At 40.9% G+C, this 24,197-nt stretch overlaps 1 pseudogene; it reads right to left on the bottom strand.

The window, feature by feature from the left end:
* LOC127234849 (ER lumen protein-retaining receptor 2-like) overlaps positions 1-19,701 on the bottom strand; it is a 45,335-nt pseudogene extending 25,634 nt beyond the window's left edge.
* Between the last annotated feature and the right edge of the window lie 4,496 nt (positions 19,702-24,197).

Raw genomic sequence — 24,197 nt, 5'->3', positions numbered from 1 at the left:
GTGAGTCTACACCATCAACTGATTGGATTGAGACATGCCTAAATGATTAATAAACCAGCCTCTGGTGTGAGGGTGTGTCTAGAGGGGAAGACTGACTGTGAATGTGGACAATGCCACCCACAGACTGGGTCCCAGATGGAGTCAGGGCAGCAAAGGAGAAATCCCACGGCTAGCACAGGCTCTTCTCTAGCTTCCTCTCCTCCTACTTCTCTTCCCCAACTCATCCTTTCCTGCTTGCCACCAAGGACACACACACACCCCTCTTCAGAAGGACACACCCCTCCTCAGAAGGGCACACCCCTCTTCACCCTCTCCTCTGGATTAGCATCTCTGAAAACAAACCTAAATAACAGTTCACTTTGTCCATCACTTTCTTTAGGTGTTGGTGGCAGTGATGAAGCCTGAGAACAGTTTACATGTAGAAAGAAACTTTCAAGTGGGGGACCCCAGTGAGTATCTGGTGTCTGGCATACAACAGATGCTTGGCATGGATTCACGGAAAGAGGAAAAATTGGCCATCCATTTTCTTTAGGACACTCACAAGCACTTCCCCTTCAACCTCTTTATCTCTGCAGCGTGGCAGGGGGATAAGAGGTCCCCCATCTGTCTTGCTCCTGTGTTCCATCGCATGTGATTTAACTGACATTGCGTTCATCAATTTCACTTAGTCTTCTGTTAAACAAAGTGCTAGTATTTACATGAGAGTGTTGGAAGAGTCCAATAATATGTGGTATATAGAAATACAGGCAAGAAACATAAAAAATGATGTGTTATTCTTGTCTTTAAGAGAGATAGTCCATGTTAAAGTTGCATTGTACTCTGTATTAGGAGAAATTAGTAAACATTTCTCTATATCTGGAAGAACTGATTTACTGTTCAGACTACCCCCAAGACTATGAACTCTTCTCACTTAAATTTTAACAAATACAAATTAAATCTAGCTTTAAAGTTTATTTTGTGTGTTCGTGTGTCCCATTACAAATGTATGGAGGTCAGAGGGGAGCCTTTGGGAGTTGAGTTCATGTTATCAGCCTTGGTGCGAAGTGTCTTTACTGGATGAGTCATTTAAGCAGTGTCAAATATGAGTTTAAGTTGGCTTTGATGAAATGAAATAAAATTTTAGTAGTTTGATTGAAATAACTTTTTATTTCATGAACAAAAATTTCAAGCCAATTTTATGAAATGATTCACAACTGACTGGAAAACACCCAAGAATGAGGTGCTGAAGCCTCCACGCCCTAATGCTTCATTAAATGTTCCCATCCCTAAAATGGGTACATGCTTTTATAGGGCTACTTGGGGGGACTATGACCCTGCAGATTTCGCGTGGTCCTTTGGGAAATTCCTGACTGTTGTGGGGGTTTGATTGTTTTTTGTTTTTGGTGTTTTGTGTTTTTTTTTTTTTTTTGGGATTATTTTTTTAAATGTTGTTGTTTAGTGTTTGGGGTGTTTGTGGGTTTTGGGTGTGTTTGTGTGTTTTTTTGGTTGGGGGTTGGTTTTGGGGGTGGGTGTTGTGGTTTGTTGGGGGGGTTTGTGTTTGGTTGGTTGGGTTTGGGTGGTTACTATGTTAAACTTGTTACAGATTGAAATACTTCTTCTGTCCTGGGGGGGGGGGGGGGGGGGGGGGGGGGGGGGGGGGGGGGGGGGGGGGGGGGGGGGGGGGGGGGGGGGGGGGGGGGGGGGGGGGGGGGGGGGGGGGGGGGGGGGGGGGCGGGGGGGGGGGGGAGGGCGGGGGGCGGGCCGGACACCCCACACCCCATCAACTGTGGGGACTCTACATGTGTCATAGAGATTACAATCCACACTCTCCTCAAATTTGATTTGATTAATTGGTATATCCAAGTGGATAATTCTGGTAAAGTCTTGTAAGTGAGGATATGGGATTCAGTGTACACATGGTACCATCTTTTTTTTTTTTTCTTTTCTCATTATAGCTTTTCAGCCCATAGATGATGCTTCCAATTGCTTATCTGAGAAACCATGAGAACATACATCTAAGGAAAGGTGGGGTGCCTTCCCCTAGAAAAATTCCTGAGATATCCAGAGCTCTTAGGCTGAAAGCATAAGAGATAAACACTATTGCTCACATAGAAGTCAATACCCAGCCATTGTTCTGTCCTCAAGAATGAGACTGCTCTGTTCTGAGGGGAGAAGTGTGATCATATGATAGTTTGCGCTGCACCTCATCTGGCCAGCAATTGTGAAGGAAGCAACTTGATTACTCCAGGTGACCATGATAATGAAACTTACCAGGGACTTGAAAATGAGAATGTCAGTACATTGCTTCTATTTTATTTTTAAAGACAGAGGTAGAAAAGGTTTAAAGAAAATATTGTCCTGAAATGATCGGATGTTTTCAAAATCCATTCTTTTGCTGCTTAGTAAGTCTAAGACTTGGGTCTGCCTGACACACTGGGGTTTCAAACACTTCTGGACTATTGGGTTATGTATGGATCAGAAATGCCCCATAAGTGATACCGATAATGATGGACCTATTCCATTAGAAGGGAATAGCAACAGTTAGGTTGGTCCCTGGCTGTACTGTTTCCCCAATTATTTTTGTAATAAGTCTCTCCAAAGTAGGGGGTGGGGCAGCCTGACATGACTGAAAGGGAATGGGTCAAAGTAACTTGTCCAAAGTCCAGCATCTGAGAGGTTGTTAGGGAAAGAGAGCAGTCCCAGTTTCCGCTTAGATGAGTTTCCATTGAGAGTCACTGGTTCTGTCATGACTGAATGGGTCACTCCCATGTCAGCCAGGAATTTGGCAGATTTGCCCCCTTCCTTTAATGTTGCTCTGGGATCCCAGGGTCTCAGTGGAATGGAACCCCATCTCTGTCAATCCTCACCCAAGTGAAGAACCAGGCATCCTTCTTTCCTCTTCCAATCTGGCATCTATTTTTCCAATGTCCTATGTGCTTACAATTAACCCATCTGTTTCTTTCTAATCTCTTCTTTTCCCAGTGTTTTTTTTTTTTTTTTTTTTTTTTTTGCACCCACTCTGGGATCTCTGTTACGAGTCTCCCTGAGTATCACCACTACTGTTAGGGTCAATCTTTTGTTTTGCATTTCTTCTACAGTCATGGTTACTGTAAACGTTTTGAACAATCTCTGATAATTGTGACCTACTCATACCCCCAAACCCTTCTAATTTCTGAAGTTTTTTTTCTAATGTTGGGGGGCAGACTAAGCAACAAAAGCAGTATTGTTCTAGTTTTCTGGTTCATTTGGTCTATGGGGGTAAATACCTGGTAAGCCTCACAGGGGAACTCAAAGGGGCATTTTGGGGGCTCTTGTATAACCTCATTCATCTTAGACAGATTGGTAAGTTTTCTAGAAGCTGTCTTCAATCATTCTAAAGTGGTCCAGTCAAAATTGTGCAGTTATCTTGGTCATTGTTGGGGTCCTGGTCAGGTTGGGCAGAGGGGAAAATCCATTCTATTTGGGCCACATTGTCCTTCAGTGATTCTGCACTGGGTCCCAGGGTGGCCCTTCCTGTTTTCAGGCTGAATCCTGTTCCTTTTCTCAGCCATGAAGAGGGTGGTCAGGAGCTGTTGGCAGTCTTCCTAGGTCAGTTGGTGGGTGTAAATGACAGTCTCAAAGAAACAAATGGAAGCTTAAGTCTGTTTTCCTGAGAATTATGGGTTCTGAGTTTCCCAGTTATACAGGTTGTTGTGTGAAAAGAAGACATAAACCATGAAAGGGGCATGGTTTTGGGTTTCAGGCTGGCAGGGGGCTCCTCCCTTAGAGGAAGGGTGTGTGTCTGCCTCTGCCCCTAAGAAATTCTTCCTAGAGCACCCAGAGCCAGGACCACTCCACTGTATGTAGAGGGAGAGGAAACCTGAGGTAGAAGAGACCATTCTCCTTCCTCCCTGCTCCTAGTATGGCTGGGAAAAGTATTTCCTCATCCCTGGCTGTGACCAGGGACCACCCTGGGGCATGTGGAAGGGAAAAGTAAAATTTCTCCAGTGGGACTGAATGAACAGGTGGAGGTTTGGGTTTCTTTGGGCGACCTGGCCAATCCAAGAGGATTTGTGCTCCCAATAAATGGGCATGGGTCTTAAGCCAGGGGTTAGGTCTTTCACCAGAGAAAGCCACTAATCAACATGGGGAAACTGGTCAGAGTGACCAGTATCTCCAGTCACCATATTCCAGATAGCCTGAACTGTCTGGGGGCCCCGAGATTCTTCACTGGGCCACCTGACTCCTAAAGAGGGACAATTGTTTCATAGAAGGTCTGGCACTTGGTGGGTGAGAAATGGGCAGCATATCTCTCTTCATCCACTTCAGTCTGTACTTCAACTGTGTCTTGGGACTGCTTACTCTCCCTCTCATTTTAGATCTGTTTTTCCAACTGTTAGAGCTGACAGAAACATATAGAAAGACACACAGACAGGCAAAGAATAAAGACAGCTAGGTGTGGCCACCACACAGAATTAACCAGGGGTAAGGTGACATCTCATGTGCATCTTGGACACAAAAATTAGGCTATGTCCAGTCTTTCCTAAGTGTCCTACTCAGAAGGTGTCATAAACAGACTTAACATTGGAGTTGACAGACTCAGGTGACTTTCTATAATTTCCCACTTTAGGGTGGGAACATCTGAGGACTAGAAGAACAGAGGTTTGTGAAACCCTGGAATATGACAGGGTGCACACTCCCTAAAAGCTATCTGTTTTCTGTACTATTGATCCAGAATGAATCCAAGACCCCCAGAGCCCTAGTGTGTCATTCTCCTGGGGATCTTACTGGAGTCTCCAGAATGTTGCAAGGTGAGTCCACCAGAGGCTCGCACAAGGACACCTTTAAAGCTGAAAGGACAGTCTTTATTGCTGGGGAACTTGCCCAAATAATGCAGTCCTGGGCCTCACAGGTTTTTTTTTTTTTTTTTTTTTTTTTTTTGCCTTTTATGTACAAAACCCACATCCTGGATGGCATACTTTAGTTAGCAAGAACTATAACTATAAAAGCCAAAAACAAGGTTAGCACATTTACGGACTTTTTCTTGGCTACTGCTTTGGCAAGTGTTGGGATCTGCACTGGCTGGTTTTATGTGTCAACTTGACACAAGCTAGAGTTATCAGAGAGAAAGGAACTTCAGTTGAGGAAATGTCCCCATGAGATCCAGCTATAAATGCATTTTGTTGGGATAATCTTTTTGTATACTGTGTGAAGATGTGTCTCTTTCCTTCATTGCCTGCCTAAGGCACCATCTGACTGGTTTAATAAAGAGCTGATTGGCTAATAGCTAGGCAGGAGAGGATAGATGGGACTTCCAGAGAGAGAGAGAGAGAGATAGTAACTCTGGGAAAGAATTGGAGATGTGGGAGATTTGTCAGTCAGACATGGAGGAAGTCAGATGTACAGTACTGAAAAGAGGTAATAAGACAACTGGCAGAATGTAGATTAATATAAATGTGTTAATTTAAAGAGCTAGTTGGGAACAAGTCTAAGTTAGGGCTAAGCTTTCATATTTAATAAGAAATCCCCTGTCATTATCTGGGAGCTGGTGGTCCAAAGAAAAACCTGCTACAGCGTTTTCTCAATTAGTGATCAATGGGGAAGGGCCCAGCCCATGGTGTGTGGTGTCATCTCTGGTTGGTAGTCCTGAGTTCTATAAGAAAGCAGGCTGAGCAAGCCATGAGGAGCAAGCCAGTAAGGAGCACACCTCCATGGCCTCTGCATCACCTCCTGTCCTGTTTGAGTTCCTGTCTTGACTTCCTTTGCTGATTAACAGGGATGTGAAAATATAAGCCAAGTAAACCCTGTCCTCCCCAACTTGGGTTTTAGTCATGGTGTTTCTTTATGACAATAGAAACCCTATGTGCTGAGTTTTAAGATCAGAATGATGCCTCTAACACAGCATCAGTTATGCTATGATCTAAGGCCCTGTTATACTCTTCTAGCCTCCAAGAGTACCTACACACACACACACACACACACACACACACGCACGCACACACGCACGCACGCACGCACACACAAAATCTTTTTAAAAGAACCCATTTTCTAGTTGGGAGAAATAAGTAATCTTCTGTTTTGTCATTGCAACAATGTTGTGTATATGGAGTGTTACAATGTGTCACCACTTGCTATTTGTCAGGTTTCTCAACAACTATGTTTTTTAGTTTTGCCATGTGTGATGGATTGAATGAAAAATGTTCCCCATAGACTTTCTGAACACTTGGTCACAAGTTTGTGGTGCTGTTTGGGGAGGCTTCAGTAGTGCATCCTTGCAGGAGAAAGTACACCACTCTGGGTAGTCTTTGAGATTAAAAGCCTTCTTACTTCCAGTTTGCTCTCTCTGCTCTGTACTGTGGTTAAGGACTTGAGCTCTCATCTTCTTGTTCCCGTTACTATGCCAGCTGCTTGTTGTTGTGCTTTCCACCATAATAGGTTTTATCTCTCTGGAACTGCAAGCTCAAATAAACTCTTGTATAAGTTGCTTTCATTCTAGTATTTTATCACAGTAACAGAAAAGTTAACTAATACACTATGCACCAACAACTTGTTTCTTTTTATCCATGGGTATTCTTGGTTGTCCACTTGACTATGTCTGAAATGAACTAAAACCCGAGCAGTTGGGCACACCTGTGAGATATTTCTTTTTCTTTTTTTTTTAATTTAATTTATTATATTACATGTTGATCCCAGTTCCCCCTCCCTCCCTCCCTCCATCTTACCCTCTCCCCCCTCACATGCACCCTGACCACCCTCCCCTCCCATCCGCCCACCCCAATTCCACATGTAGGGCAATGCCATCCAGGTGGGGTCATGTAGATCTGTCATGTCATTTGAAGTAGGGAGTAGGACTTCTCTCCTGTCTCTAGGTTAAGGCAGTTATCCCTCCATGGGGAATGTGTTTGCAAGGTCCTTTTGTGCACCAGGGATACATCCTGGCTCCACTGTCTGAGGTCCCTTAGACTGCTCAGTCCTTCTGGCTGAGACCCATATTCAGGGTCTCAGCCAGCTATCAATCTGGGGACCCGTTTGCTCCTCCTTGTTGGGTGGCTGTCTCTATGTGTTTCTGCAACCTGGTCTTATTCTCTCCGTCTGAGATATTTATCTTTCTTAATTAAATAATTTGAAGTGGAAGGACCCGTTATTTTCATTTAAAAATTTATTTTTTCATTTCACATACCTCAGTTCCCCATACCTCTCCTTCACCCCACCCATCCACTTCTCAGAGGGCATAAGGCCTCCCTTGGAAAGTCAACAAAGTCTGGCATAACAAGTTGAGGTTGGACCAAGCCTCTACCCCTGTATCAAGGTTGAGCAAGGTATCTTTTCATAGGGAATGGGCTCCAAAATCTAGTTCATGTCCCTGGGATAGGTCCTGGTGCCACTGCTAGGCCCCCCCCATAACAGATCAAGCCACATAACTATTACCCACATTCATAGGGTCTAGTTTGGTCCCATACAGGTTCCCCACCTGACAGTTCATAGTCTTTGAGCTCCCACTAGCTCAGGTCAGCTGTCTCTGTGGTTTTTCCCATCACGGTCTTAACTCTTCTTGTTCATATGATTCCTTCTCCTTCTCTTCAACTGAAGAACTCTAGGAGCTCAGCCCAGTGCTTGGATGTGGATCACTGCACTTGCTTCCATGAGTTACTGGATGGAGGTTCATGTTTGGGGAAGACCTACTTTTAATCTGAACCTTTTAAGGTGGGAAGAGCCACATTAGTCTGGACTACACCTTCTGGTAGCAGCCTATATAAAGAACAAAGAAGAAGAAGTTCTCCATCTTGGTCTTTCTCCTTCCATTACCACTAGCAAGTCCATTTCTTCACTGGTATTAGATTCTGGCACCTACTGAAGACCAGTTCTGACATCCAACCTCATGAACAGAACAACTACTGAATTCTTGGCCCTTTTGTTGGTAGACAGCCATTGCTGAATTTGCTTGGCCATGTCTTTAAACCATTATAATCAACCCACTTTCTATATATAGGTAGACTCATTATATAAATTCTGTTCCTCTAGAGGACCCCAAGTAATACTCTGGGGGTAGCAATAATCACTGTCGTTACACCATGGAGTTGTTTCCAGTGTTGGGTATTGGTGCTCAGGCATGGCACCACATACACAGGAACAACAAAAATGGACTTAGCAGGCTGTATTGTGTGTATGCATATGTATCAAAGAGGCTATCAACTTGAGAATGGGGGATGCATCAGAAACTGGACAGAATACATTCTGGGAGGGGCTAGAGGGAGAAATGATCTAATTCTATTTCAATTAAAGAATATTGATCAAATCAAATCAAGTAAAAGTTCTGAAGAAAAAAGGCCCACATGGTGAATTTCTTAACAGATTCTTATCTTTCCAAAGCTTTCTTGAGAGTGAAGCCTGGTGCAGGATTGCTTGTGTCCACCTTGCCAGGTTTACACCCCTTGTGCTATTCTGTCTGCTGCAGAACCCTGCCTGGACACATCTTTAATACTTGTGTTATAAAAGGATTCTGGGTTTTATGGACAATGAAACAATAACTGCAGCTGGTTGGAGATAGTAATCTAGTTAGTCACACGGCAGTGAACTCAAGTGAATGGAAAATGGAACCTGGAATCGGTGTACATGCTGACAGCCTCAAGGGCACTGTCACTGAGAACTTGTCAGATTCCTTCTCATTTCTGGGTATTAGAGAGCTAATTGGCAACGTAGGAAGCAGGGAACAGAGTATGCATCCAATGTGCACACTCTTTGTACCTTTCCTTTTATTTAATCCTTCATGTCATTCAACACAGGAGGGAGATGTCTCCCTATTTTACATATGCAAAGATGAGGTCCAGAGAAATAAAAGAATTCAGTCAACACTAATGGTGACACTAGTCATTAGAAGAATCAGGATTTAAATGGGTTCTGTGTGCAACTTATTCTTTCCTGTTTTTCCCACATGCCATGTAGATTTTCCATTTTTGACCTTTAATCTTACTGTCTTGTCTGCATTGTGATGATCAGGTCCCTTCTGGTCTCAGAAAGAAACTCAACTTTAAATGAAAAAGGAACTTAAGGTATGGTGAAATATTAGTCTCAGATGTAGCTGTCACAGAAGTAAGCTTCTAGCATCCCTAAATGGTGCAGATCCATTTCCAGGCAGGTTTGTGGACTCGGGGTGCTTCTGAACACTGTTGACCCACCCCACTCACTTTCCAAGTATGTATTGCTCCTGAAAAGATGTGGGAATGTTTTTTGGGGTGATGTGAGCCTGTCCCAATCCAAAAACAATCCCCATCCAAAAGTGGATCCTAAAGTGACCATTGGGGCCTGTGATATGCCTAGCTGAAATCAGGAAATACATTAAACCACTTCAAATACCAAGTGGAAAAGAAATGACCCCTTGAGAAAAGTATTAAGGTGTTGCTAACTTAAATGTGAGATGCACACCAAATAGGAAGACACTAGAGACCACTACAATTAGCAATAATCAATAAGGTATGTGATATCACAAGAAAACCCACAGAATCAACTAACCTGGGCTCATAGGCACTCACAGAGACTGAACCAACAACCAGTTAGCCTGAATGGGACTTAGCTAGGCCCTCTGCATGTATGTGACAATTGTATAGCTTGGTCTTCTTGTGGGTTTTCTAACAGTGGGAGTAAGGCTGTCTTTAATGTCTTTAACACTTTTACTGGCTTTTGGGACCCAATTTGTTATACTGGGTTGCCTTGCCCAGCCTTAATACAAGAGGTACTTAGTCTTACCACACCTTGATATGCCATGGTTTGTTGATATCCATGGGGGACTTGCCCTTTTCTGAACAGAAACAGAGGAGGAGTGGATTGGGGTTGGTGATAGCGGTGATGAGCTTGGAGGAGAGGAGTGAAGGGAAACTTTGGTTAGAGTATAAAACAAATAAATACTAAAAATAGATAAGTGATGAGAGACCTTCACTATCAACTCAATGTAATTACTTATTTAAATTGAGTTTAAACTGCTTTATGAATATGAATATTTTCCCTGCATATTTGTCTGTATACTTTGTATATGCCTGAAGCCCACAAGAGCCAGAATAAGGTATTGGATCCTATCCTGTGACTGTGAGTTGCCATGTGGGTGCTTGGAAATGAACCCAGGTCCTCTGGAAGAGCTGCAAGGCCTTTTAACCACAAGAACTATCTCTTCAACCCCAACTTGATGTGATTTGGAGTCATCATGGAAGTGAATCTCTGGGTGTGTCTGTAAGGGATTACCTACACTGGGTTAACTGATGTGGGAAGATTCGCCTTAAATGTGGGGACACCAATCAATGGACTGGGCCCTACAGTGAACTAAAAGGAGAAAATGAGCTGAGCACAAACATTCATCACTCTCTGCTTAGCTACTGGGACACAGGGTGACCTGCTGCTTCAAGTGTCTTCTGCAATGCACCCTTCTTTTCTCAGATTGCTTTTGTCAGTTATTTTGTTGTTCAGTGAGAAAGGTTAGTCAGTGTACCATCCACCCATCCCTCCCTTTACCTCTTCTTCCTCCCTGCTCTGCTTCGGTTCAGTGCATCCCTGTCTTCTCCCCTTCTTGTCTCTATAATATATGCCTACATTCTTAGAAATTCTTTCCTTAGCTTCTTCTTTGTTTGTATTAGTTACTTTTCTCACGTCAGTGACAAAGTATGCAATGGAAACAACTTCAGGGAAGAAGGCTTAATTTAGTTTATGGTTTCATAGGGATTCAGTCAATTAAGGTGGGGAAGGAGTAATGACAGGAACTGTTTCATTTATGGCAGCTGGCAAGTGTGCTAAGGACAGCTGCTCATACTGTGGCTGATCAGGAAACCAGTCAGAACCGGAAGCAGGCAGAAACCTTGAAGGTCACCCTAGTGACCCTTTTCTGCCAGCCAAGCCCCAGTCTCCTAAAGACTTCAAAATATTGTCACAAGTATTGAAAATATGAGCCTGGGGACTCTACCAGACTCAAATCCTAGAAGTGTATGGTGAAAGGTAAGTAATAAGAGTTCATTACCCTCATTTTATAGAGGAGTGCGTTGAGAACCAGGCAATGAAATGATTGCTTCTTTTCTCTACAAGGATTTGTTCAGGAGAGAAAAATAGTCAGTAATAGCAAGGTTCAGAGATATTTATAAGTCTAAACAAGAGAGGGATTTTCATTTGTCCTCATGAGAAATCAAACCTGGGACTTTGACCTCATTAGCACTGAGCTACTAGCTCTTTGGAACTACAAGGCAGTGAGTGGAAGAGAGAATTAATGTAAACCTCAAATATCTAATGTGTTTCTAGATTGAGAAGGCCCAGGGGCAGATGAGGTTTATTCCGTGAGCTATGTGTCATTAGGAGCCCTTGGAGAGGATTTATAAAGAAACACACTCTAGTTTGAAGGAAGACCCTGTGTTTTATTCGTTGTCAACTGTTGAGAAAATTGATACTTAGACTTAAAAAGCTATAAATGTGGTTGAGGCAGAGTAGAATGGGACCTGTGGTCATTGAGAGGATTGATAAATCACAGGCACCATTAACCTGGCTCTCCTTGACAAAAAGGTGTGTCATGCTGAGCTCAGGTAACAAGTCACTATGACCTAGCGTGATTATGAATTTGGAGTTTAACAAGCTTTACGGAATTATCTGCAGCTTTAAGAGATGTCTCTGTCCAAGGCCCAAGCTACAACAAATGCAGAATCACATAAAAATGTTAAAAATGTGGTTATTTTTTTATTGATTTACTATTACATTTAACCTCTCAAAAGGAGGCTGCCCACTCTGAATAAGTATCTAAGATACATTCTACGTCTACAGCCATTCTACCCCAAATGTGCCTGCTCTCAGAAGACAAGTTGCATAAAAAACACAATTCAAGAATTACTTACTGTGTGCCTGTGTTTGTCAAGTACTCTGGTACCGTGTGCCTGAACTAGGTTGGGTGAGACAGTGGCACAGTAAGCTAGGCAACAGGCTGACTCTGTAGTATATCAGCTGCAGTGCTGCCTAAAGTCTGGCCTTGGTTTTCTTACTTTTAAGTAGCAGAAAGTTGCTTTCTGTAGAATAAAACTGAGAAGGTAATTCCTTTACTTTTTGCAATGTGGCAAAAATGGGGAAAATCATATAATTTAGCAAGTTTTCTGGAAACATCATTTTGTTTTGACTTCTTCCTTCTTCCTTCCAGCCATCAAGAGCTGAATGCAAAGCTTGCCTCTTGGGAAGAGCTTCCCTCTCTAGATTCTTCTGTGTTTTCTCTCTACCAGGACTCACCAATGAGTGGGGGATTCTGAGTGCAATGCAAACATACCCACTTTAAACAAATATTTTTTTCTGTAAAGGTTAAGAATCAACTTAAAGTCAGGAAGCATTGGTACGTGTGTGTGTGTGTGTGTGTGTGTGTGTGTGCAGGTGCTTGTGCACATGTGTGCACATACACATATGTGGAGACCACAAGACAACCTCAACTGTCTATCAAGTGTCACCCACTTTGTTCTTATGAGGCAGGGTCTCTCACTGATCTAGAATTCACCAAGTAGGTAGGCTATATCACCAGTTCACAAGCCTCAGAGATCCACTTCTCCCTCCCTACCTCTCTGGAACTCGGGTTACAAGCATGCATTATCATATTTGATTTTAAGATGTGGATTCTGGGGGTCAAATTCTAGCTCTCATGTTTGCAATGCAATCACTGTACTGACTAAAGCACCCACTGAGACCCTGATATGCATGCTTTTAAGTTCAGGCAAAATGCTGGAACCTTGAAAATCTACATAGCAGAGATACATAGTAGAACTACACCCAGGAGCTTGTTAAAAAAGAGCAAAATCTCATGCAAGAATCTGAGTTGGTCTTTGTTTCACATTTATTTGTGTGTGTGCGCACATGTGTGAGTGCGTGAATATGTGTGTGTGTGTGTGTGTGTGTGTGTGTGTGTGTCTACCTGTGGATATCAGAAGAAGGCATTGGGGTCCTCTGGGACTGGAGTTGAAGAAAGCTGTGAGCTGCTTTGTGTATGTTGGGAACTGAACCTAGGTCTTTTGCAAGAGTATCACATGCTTTTTTTTTTTTTTAAATGAAATATTTTTTTTCTATTTAAATTTGAAACAAGCTTGTTTTACATGTCAATCCCTCACCCTCCCATCCTCCCCTGTCCCCCTCCCAGCCCCCATCCCATCCCCTTTCTGCTCCCCAGGAAGGGTAAGGCCTTCCATGGGGTGTCTTCAAAGTCTGTCTTTTGGATCAGGGCCTAGGCCCTCTCCCATGTGTCAAGGCTGAGGGAGTATCCCTCTATGTGGAATGGGCTCCCACAGTCCATTCATATACTAGGGATAAATACTGATCCACTACCAGGGGCCCCATAGACTGCCCAATCCTCCTAACCAACACCTACTTTCAGGGAGTCTGAGTCGGTCCTATGCTGGTTTCCCAGCTATCAGACTAGAGTCCATGAGCTTTCCCTTGTTTACATCAGCAGTTTCTGTGGGTTTCTCCAGCCTGGACTTGACCCCTTTGCTCATCATTCCTCCCTTTTTGCAACTGGATTCTAGGAGTCCAGGTCAGTGTTTAGCTGTGGGTCTCTGCTTCTGCTTCCACCAGCTACTGGATGAAGGCTCTAGGAAGGCATATAAGGTAATCATCAATCTCATTATCAGGGAAGGGCATTTAAGGTAGTCTCTCCACTATTGCTTAGATTGTTAGTTGGGGTCATCCTTGTAGATCTCTGGACATTTCCCTAGTGCCAGATTTCTCTTTAAACCTGTAATGGCTCCCTGATTTTATGGTATCTCTTTTCTTGCTCTCCTCTATTCTTTCCCAAACTCAATCCTCCTGCTCCCTCAGTAACAAACAAATGCTCTTAATGGCTGAACTGTCTCTCCAGACCCCTTACATTATTTTGTTTTTTAATTTTTTATTTAAAATATTTTTCCTCTACAATATATTCTGATCATGGTTCCTACCACTCCTGTCCTCCTAGATCCTCCCCATTTCCTCTTCTGTCCAAGCCAGGCCTTCTTTCTTTCCTATTTAGAAAACAAACAGGTAAATATAATATTAAACCAGAATAAGACAAAGCAAGCAAACAAACAACAACAAAAAGAAAAAACAGGAGAAACACACAAAAAGACGCACAAAGGCATACACATGTGCATACCAACCCCCCCCCCAACCATATAATTGGAAACCATACAAGCAAAAGACCTATAAGGTAAAAAATGCTCAAACAAAGCATGATGAGACAACACATCTCTCAAATACTACAGGTTCATTTTCTGTTGGTTATCTGCTGCTGGAAATGGGACCAACCCTTAAGTGTGCTTTGTATACCTAGTGCTTTAATTAAGGGTTAAATTGCTATGGAGAGACAACATGACCATGACAACTGTTATAAAGGGAAATATTTAGTTGGAGATGGCTTATAGGTTTAGAGGTTTAGTCCATTAACACCAAGGCAGGAAACAGTGGCTTGCAGGCAGGCAGACATGGTGCTGGAGAAGTAGCAGAGAGTTCTTCATCTGGATTAGCAGGCAGGAGGAGAGAGTGATACTGGGCCTGGCTTGAGCATTTGAAACTTTAAAGCCCATCCCCAGTGACACACTTACTCTACCAAGGCCACATTTACTCCAACAAAGCCACAACTACTAATCTTTTCAAATAATGTAATTTTCTACAATCAAACTACCATACCCACTAAGACTCCATTAGAGAAAACTGATTTTTTTTTCTTTTCAAGTTGTTGTCAGATGGAAGTAGCTTCTGAGTTAGAGATGGGGGCTTGTGCTCAGTTTTTCTCTCAGTGTTGGGTCCCCATCTGTTCCAGACTTGGGCAGGCTTTGTGTATGCTACCATGGTCTCTTTCAGGTCATATGGGCATCAGTCCTCTTGTGTCTGGTATCTTCCAGCCTCACTGGCTCTTAAAATCTTTCTGCCTCCTCTTTGGCATAGCTCCTTGAACTTTGAGGGGAGGGATTTAATGAAGACTCCCATTTAAGACTGAGTGCCTCTCTCTCACTCTCTGCACATTTTGAAGTTTCTCTGATGATGCCTGAGAAAGACACTGATGATCTATGGTTATAGAAGAATGTTGTTAGGAGTAATTTTATTTATATATTCCTTTAGCAAAACAACAGTGCTTGGGTTTCCCCCTAGGTTCATGCCTGTTGAGTCTTAGATTCTTAGCCACCTGATCAGTGTCTGACATGGGTTCCATTTCATGGAGTGTGCCTTAAACTGATCATACAGCATATGGGCTTTGGGGAGATGGTTATGATCCAAATGCTAACAGGTCATGATCATCATGATCACGAGACTTACCACCACTTTGTCCTCAGAGACCCATCTTCTAGACATTAGAAGCCAGCATCCTCTCTGCATGCCTAAAAGGTCTAGTTTGTGGTTCAGGGGAAGTTCTTGATACATCTCAAAATTCATGGAACAAGGAGTTTGCAGAGTCCATTGAGGAATTTATTTCAGGACATGTGGCTCTGCCAGCTCATGGCATTCAAAGCAGCAAGTCAGGCCCTTGGACTGAGCACGCTGCTGAAGTCTGAAGTATGGGTCAGTTTCAGTCAGGGCAGAGGTGAGTGGGCACACCAGCTGGCATAGTACCTGACATTCGTATTCACTTGGATGGTTATTAAATGCACTGCCCTTTACATTTGAATTTTTCTCCCCTTTACCACAGAAGAGGGATATTTATCTCCTAATAAGATTTTAAAGCTGAGTGTCAGGTTTCGAGTTTTGAAATGTCACTCCAGTGTCAACATCATAAACTGCCTTATATTTCAATGTATGTGTGAGAAAAGCAAAGCTTCCTGGAGACTTAGACTCAAGAGTTAAGGCCTTGGGAGATGGCTGTCACTAACATGTCTTTCTCTTTCACTTTGTAGTTATCGGGGCAAGGAAAAATATAGATTCAGAGGGTGAGGGAAAGGCCAGATGAAGAGAAGTTGGCAGTTATTCATGGAAAAATCAGTGATGTGGCACCATAAAAGTATAATTTGTAAATTAGATTTTCCATAGCATTTAGTTAGAATAGGGAAGGGAATGAGGGAGCATAAGATTAGTGAGAGATAGTACAACCAAAGTATGCCATATGATGGTATAAATGGTACCCACTACTTCTACAATTAATGTACAAAGGTGACTATTGGAGTTATATGTCTATCTATGCTCTTCCATCTGCCAGCTTTGTGACTTTACAACTGTAAAACTGAACTATCTCCAGGATTTAGTGGGGTGAGGCAGGTGACATTCTTAAACGTAGCACTTTGAAACAGAATATTCTAGTTTCTCCTTTCCCAGTTTCACCGCTCCAGGCTGATGCCTGTGAATAAGGTACAAATAACCATCATTTTTATTTCTGTTGAGATTTCTTAATTGTCAGAAGGACACACAGATGTGGGAATATACTGATGAGAAAATTTGTGGTTAGTAGGTCCCATCAAACAGAGACTGGAGAAACTATGTGATTTGGGGACATGTGAGACATGATAAGTGGAACACTTGGAGGGAAGCAGAAGCTTGAGATGAGAGGGAAGAATGATGAAGGAGGCTGACAGAAGAAAATATGGATTGAAGGATCCTTTATGGGCTTTTGTGTAGTTGTCTGGGATGGTGCTCATGAAGAACTGTTGAAGGGTGTGGGAAAATGATCTGCTCCTCCCTAAAGAAGTTGGACTAAATATCTTCAGCTGTTTGATCTTCATTCCTCAGAAGGTACATGGAATACTCTTGTTTCATGTCTGGCTTGGATGTGGATGTCCCTGGAGTCTATGCTTTGTTTACCTAATTTTTCGGGTCTCATCCATGACCTCTGGAATAAATCACTCCCTTTCCTTCTTAGTAGCTCTGCTCTTGTTCTTCCTGGATGTGGCATGGTCATGTCTTCCCTGGATGCTCTAGTGAATGGGAAGCAACATACATGCTTCCTCGCACTGGGATCCCTCAATGAAATTAACTCAGCACCATGTAAAAAACACTTTATTTTAGAAGCCAAGAAATTTTTTGTTGTGATCATTGAGTTTTATAATCAAAATCAACTAAAAGGGTCCCAGCTTGTTTCTAGTGGTAAAAATACTTGAAATCCATGAACACAAATTTGCGTTTGTGTCTTTATTCATGTTACCAATACTGAAAAGAAACAGGTTAACTTAGGGGAAATAAAATGAAATAATTGAACAGTTGCAGGATTGACTAAGATAAAACCAAGCAGGCCCACAGAGATTATTGTTATTTGTTTGCAATAAACACAGAGGGAGAATAATTCATGACTTGCTGTCACATTTAACTAAAAGGAAGCAAATCAGATGCCTAAGAGGCCAGGGGAGGACCACAAACTTTGCAGGTCCAGGCAGTAGAGAGGGAGACTGGGAGATTGGTTTTATCTGTATCAGGTAAGTGAAATAGTAGTTATGAATGTTAGGAATTTGAAGTAGAAAGTGCTCCAGAGAACAATGCAAAGGCCATTAGGATCTGGTGGTCGGGCCCTAGAGAATTGCTGGAGCAGGCCTATTCTGTGCAGCATGAATTCACATAAGAGATCTCACTTAAGCTTTTGAAACCTTGCAAAGCATGACACTTCAGTATGTAAAGTCTAAGTATTTATACCAGTTTATAGTTGAGTACAGGCATGGTTTGCCTGATGTGAAAGGTTTGTCCTTCACGTACACCACACTGCCTCAGAACTGCTCTTCAATGACACACTCTTGAGACCCAGGAGTGTAAGAAATGACACAGATGGCTGGGCAAGTGAGGCAGGTGAATTTCTTAGTACTTCTATATTTACTTTTCTTCTGAGACAGGGTTCCATGTACTGTTCTGGTCTCAAATGCATTCTGTAGCCAAAGACGACCTTGAATCCCTGATCCTACTGCAATCTCCCAAGTGCTGACATTACATGCATGTGATTCTGGGGATTGAACCTATGGCTTCATGTATGCTAGGCAAGTGTTCTACCCACTTGCCTACACATCTCCAGCCCTCCCCACTTCTCTGTATCTCACCCCTTACTGTTTCCTTTTCCCCGTCTTAGACTCACTTGAGTTGCTAACTCTATATTCAGTTCAGGGCCATATAAACATATGAGTCAATATGTCTAGAAATCATAGAGGTGTTCTCCTCCAGTTGTCATGCTTTTTATCTTTAATCTTTTCTTTCCAAATTAGAAACCCGGGCCTTCTCTAATTTTCCTACCCCTTTATTCTAAATATTTCTATGTTCTAATATTTTCTAAATATTCTCAGTGCCAACTCCAAAATGCAAATTCATTTTATTTCAGCTTCAGTTCAGGTTAATGTTCCTTACCATCACCCAGACTTATGAAAGCTTCATTCACCCAATGCATATTTGTGTGTGAATACCCACCATGGTCAGTGGCTAGACCTTCATATACCACACTTGATCAGTATGTGGCTTGGGTGAGAGGGCTGTTTTTCATCAAAGCTTTCTTGGACAAGGGCTGATAGCCATGGCAGCCTGCTACTAGATGTACAACAGCTGGGGAATTAGTCATTCATTTCTGAAGGGAGATTTTAAGTTGCCTATAATCTTTGTTTTAATATAATTTATTTAATTGTAACTTTATGCAATTTAATTTATAATTAGAGTAGTATTTAACAATCTGCTCCACAAACATTCGACAATCTAATAGTTAGTTCTTAGTAGTAGTGAGGCAGCTCCTTCAGACTGGGTGTGTCTACTAAGTTGTTTGTACTCCAGTGATTTCTATTTCATGTGTGAACACAGTAAGAAGATTGCTTTGACCATGGTATTGGATTACATTCCAATATTTATTTGCAGTATTACTGTAAAAAAACAAAATGATTTTTCCCTTATGTAGTACTTAAATATTTTTAAAAATACTGCCTTTCATTCTTGAAAGGTGATATGCATGGACATAGTGCATCTCATTGTGTATTACAGGTACGTCTCTCAGCAAGCACACATTCTAGGCCACTAGCTTCACTACAATTGTAAAATTGTTTCAACTCTTCTAAAATAGTCTGTCCCTTTTATGTTCTCTGCAGAAGGAGTTGTGGAGTTGTGGCATCACTTTAATCAGAAATCCTGTGAGGCCAGAAAGAGACTATACAGACATTTTAGTGGGAATAGCCATCATAGCAAGCCATGTAGTAATTTACTCTATGTCCACCCATTGCCCGCGCTAGCTCCCATCCATCTGCTTTACAGGAGTTTAGGTCTGAAGGAAAAAGACTTATATTAGACAGGTGCAATAGTCACTGTGGCACAGAATTTCATGACTAATGGAGATAGTATGTAAACAGCACAAACCTAGCTTCTGTATGTCTCCTAGGGACATACATAGTTGGGAATCTCAGTATTCATGGAATCCCAAAGCCATGACTTCCCACTAGATTTCTTTATTTAATTCATATCATTTCATGCCACATGCAACTTGTCTACCATGAGGCATTTTAAACTGTAGTAATGGAGATGACAATATAAATGAAATTATGTTTTTAGGAAAAGGAGCAAGGAGGCTAACCTAAGGTGATGCTTGCCTTTAGAAATGGAGAAGAGGGTTTGTGTTTGCCTTTCTCCACAACCTGTCTGCTTTCCATCACTCTGTAGAAAGTAGCCATACCACATGTTGATGATCATGTGATTTCCATTATACTGTAGAATGTAGCCATACCACATGTTGATGATCATGTGATTTCCATCACACTGTAGAAAGTAGCCATACCACATGTTAATGATAATGTGATTTCCATTACACTGTAGAAAGTAGCCATAGTACACGTTGATGATCATGCTTGAGTGGGTAAACACCTGGTCAGCTGTTTTCTGCCTGGCTCACTTCTTCTTTTCATCTTTCTAAATATAAAGGAGATCTAACAATTGACCTGTTCCTGAAGGCTACTCTGGCACCTTGAACATAGAAGATACTAATCAGAAAAATTTATCTGGTTAGCTAAAAGGAAAAAAAATCAAACACCCAAAATTCCAGCATACATATGTCTATATTTGCACTAGTTAAATATAATAGTTATAAATATTTTAGCACATCTTCATTTTTTTTCCTAAAGGCACAAGATTAAGAGTTGGGATGTAATAATATTGTACCTTAAGTTTCTTACCTTTTTATATAGAAAATTTGAGAGCAAGGAGATTGTTAAATTATTGGGATATTGGTCCTGCCTTAACTTAGTGACTTAAATACAAATAGTCTGGAAAAGTTTGGGTGACAAAATGTTCAACACTTACTAAATATACAGCATCTGGTAGACCATGTAGTGGGGACACAGGGAAGGGCCAAACATAAAATTTAATCATTTGCAGAGTACCTATGTATCCTTTATGGAGAATGAAGATTCCTGTTCATATTTTATTTCCTATGAAATGACTAGTTGTCTAAAACTTGTCCTGTTTAGTTAAGATTATATTTTTAAAGGATGAAAGAGAAAGGCTCATGTAAATAGTTCTAGCCAAGGTTTCAGCTAATAAAATATAAACAGGAAAATAATCCCTAAAGATTGTCCAGTCTGGGCAAAGTAATCTTAACACAATATCCAGCTGATCAATTAGGAAGGAAGCACGTCAGCAAGTCAGGGGTGAACATTAGTGGCTTGGTTGTCATGGAAACTTTTCTTACGGTCCAGGAAAAAGGCATTCATGAGGAAACATGCCATGTGGATAAATAGCCCATTTCTCCACGATCTTTTCTCTCTGTTGATCATAAGTCAACATCCTACTGGGACTGGGAGTAGGGAGAAATGCAGGCATCCTACTCATGCAGAGGAAGGAAACAGTCCCCTCCGAGCAGAGAAAGACTCAAGGGACATAGTTTGAATAAGAAGTGTGCTGATAAAAGTTGGAAAGTCAAGGTTATAAATTTATTTTATTTTTATCCCTTAAAAAACTTTCTTTAAAAAAATAATCCCTTGCATGATGTTGAAAAGGCTTATTTTCAGTTGCCCATATTTGCTGCATAGGGAGGATTGCTGTTGATGTGAAACCTTGGACGGTATTTGAAGTGCCAGCTCCAGGCACAACACAACACATCTTGAAAGAAATGGAGTATGTGGCCTCCTTAACCTTATTAGAAAAAGGCAGCATTTTTCAGTGACAAGTAAGATGATCAGATTTTCAAAGTGTCTCTAGATAGTACACAGGTGTAAGGTTAAGGCTTGTTCTAGTTTGGTTATTAAGTTTATATTTGTGCCTTATTTATATTTTTCCAAAGCAAATGCATTTACATAGTAATAAACAAGAGAGTTAAAAAGACAAACATTGCAATAATATATGTCAATTCTCTGTCCTTCATAATTCATTCTTGATATTTATATTTTAAATATTTCTTCTAAATTGGGAGTTCTTTATTGCTCTGTATGACACCTTGTTCACCATTGAGAGAAGTACTATGATGGTGCTCAGTTCATAAATGTTATTGATGAAAATTTTATTTATTAGAGTCTGTTACATTTGGGGAAATTATTGTTCAATGAATAGCTGGGTTGATGGACAGCTATTTGTTTGGAGATGTAAACAATTATTTTATAAGAACAAGACCTATTATGCAGTTTTCCTCCTGGTAGTAGATTTTCAAGATGCAGGAATAATCAAGATGGAACTTCATTAGTGATAAATCAACATAGAATGGGGTGATGGTTAATATTAGTTATCAATTTAATAGTATCTAGAATGCCTGAAGACAAGATCTATGGGCATGTCTGTTAGGAATTGTCTAGATTAGGTTAATTTACAAGAGTTATGTATGTGTGGTATCATTTAAGGGTGTGTTTCCAAATTGGATAAAAAGATAAAGTATAGTGTTGAATACAAGCATTCTCTCTACTTCTTGACTGTGGATGCAATGTGATTAGCTACCACCTGCTCCTGCTACTATATTTCTATCACCCTGTTAGACTGTACGTACCTACTTATGAAGTAAGCCAAAATATGCTTTCTTTATCTGTTTTGCTCATATATTTTGCTACAGCAACAAGAAAAGTTTCTTATTCAGAAAAGTGGTACCATAAGTGGGGTCCCTGGTGATAAACCTCACCATGTGGTACTTAAGCCATTTACTGGTTTACAGGAAGACCGTAGAAGAATTTGCAACTTTGGACTAGAATAGCCTCAGAATGTAGAGTTTAAAGGGCTGTTCTGATGGGAGTTTGGAAGACCAATAGGCTGAGAGAAATGTAGACAAAGGGTATAGGGATTCTCATCTTTCAATGCTCTTGAAGTATCTTAAAAATCCATTAAGTAATAGTGTGGGGGGGGGAGTGGTAAAGAGATGGTAAAGAGTGGTAAGAATACTTTCTGCTCTTCTAGAGGACCCTAGAAGTTTGGTTGCTAGCACCTAAGGTGAGTGGCACACTGATGTGTATAACTCTAATTTCAGAGGCTTCAATGTTTTCTGTAGCCTCTAGAAGCATCCTCACACATGTAGCATACACACACACACACACACACACACACACACACACACACACACAACCACTAGTAGCACTGCCACACAAATAAATCTTAAAAATCCATTAAGAATTAAATGATCATCTATCAAATTCTTGCTTTAGGGGATAAGTTAAGAATTCTGATAATTAGAGTTTTGTGGGTTCTACAAAGGAAATTGTTTTATTTTGTTTACTTGTGTGCTTCTAGAATGTCTAAGAATGTTTAACACTTCTTAGGTTTCAGTATTTGTTGAAGGCATGCATGGCTGTTATGTTCACAATTGTGTTACTTTTTTTTAGTTGATAAAAATTAATTCAATTATATTGTTTTTGTTTGTGACTCACAATTTGAAAAATGGGCAACCATAATTTTAATATCTATCTATTGGCTTTCATGACTCAAGTTATACAATAGGTTTCTGAAAAATGACTCCCAGGGAGAGGTAATACAACACAGATATCAAGGTAACATAGAGGGAAATGGATGAAGAAAGTAATTGTCTTAGGGTTACTATTGCTCTGACTAGACGCCATGACCAGAAACAATCTGGGAAGGAAAGGGTTTATTCTGCTCCTAGTTCATCTAATAGTTCATCATCAAAATCAGTGAGGGCAGGAACCTGGAGGCAAGAGCTGATGCAGAGGTCATGGAAGGATGCTGCTTTACTGGCTTGCTCCTCTTGACTTGCTCAGACCTCTTTCTTATAAAACTCAGGTCCACTAGCTCAGGGATGGTACCACCCACAATGGTCTGTGCTCTACCCCATCAAGCATAATTTAAAAAGCACATTACAGCAGGATTTTATGTAACATTTTCTCAATTGAGTTTCCCTCCTTTCAAATGCCTTTAGCATGTATCAAGTTGACATGAAACTATCCAGCACAATATTGATCTTAGTAAGAACAGATGTGAGTGGGGATGACAAACCTATGAGATTCTACAGAGAAAAAAATTACTTCTCTAAGATTTACTAAAGGATTATTGGCAAACAAAAATTACATTTATTCAAGGAGTATAAAATGATGATTTAGTATTTTATACTGGGTGATTCTCACAATCAAAATAATTGGCACATCCACATAATTACTGTGTGTGTGTGATGAAAACAATAGCACTCAGATTTCAAGCTCAAAATATAGCATTAAATATAGTCACAATGTTGTACATTAGACCCCCAGTATTTATTTATTAAAGGTTGACATATCTAGTATAAATACAATGCTGAAATATTTTTACTCCTACATAAAGAAAAACAAGCAACTAACTGAACACTATATTAAATTGTGAGAGGGTGAGAGTTTGAGGAAATATGTGTATTAGAAAACTCCTTTTGGTTTTAGGACACCAAAAGTACTCTTATGGTCACTAGAAATATTTTTCTTGTTTATTAAGTATGTGCTTTGAGATTGCTTATTGGTATGTAGAAAATCTATTCTCTATCAGCGTGATTAACAATATACTTAGTTATATTGATAGTATTTGAATTAACACCCAACTACTGACTTTCTATAATGAAAGATTTATCCAGAGAGGATAGTAAATGACAATTCCTGACAGCAATGGCAGAGATGGTGAGTATAAGTTAACATAGTTTACATTTTATTTTTGCATATCCAAAGAAGAAATGCCTTTGTAGATAACAAGCCCATCAAGGCCAGTCATTATTGGAAATCCTTATGAAGAATGCTGATGTATTATTCTGTGGGGAGAGAAAGTTGCTTCTACAGCGGCATATTTTGGCTGCTTTGGTAACTTTTTTTTTAAAATCATCTTGATAAAGCCCCTTTTGGAATCAAACTCATTTTCTCATTATGCATTATATCTATGCTATTTTAAAAAAATACAAT

This window comes from Phodopus roborovskii, unplaced genomic scaffold, assembly GCF_943737965.1.
Source record: "Phodopus roborovskii unplaced genomic scaffold, PHOROB, whole genome shotgun sequence".
Classification (NCBI taxonomy): domain Eukaryota; kingdom Metazoa; phylum Chordata; class Mammalia; order Rodentia; family Cricetidae; genus Phodopus; species Phodopus roborovskii.
This window is presented reverse-complemented; position numbering and strand designations above follow the sequence as displayed.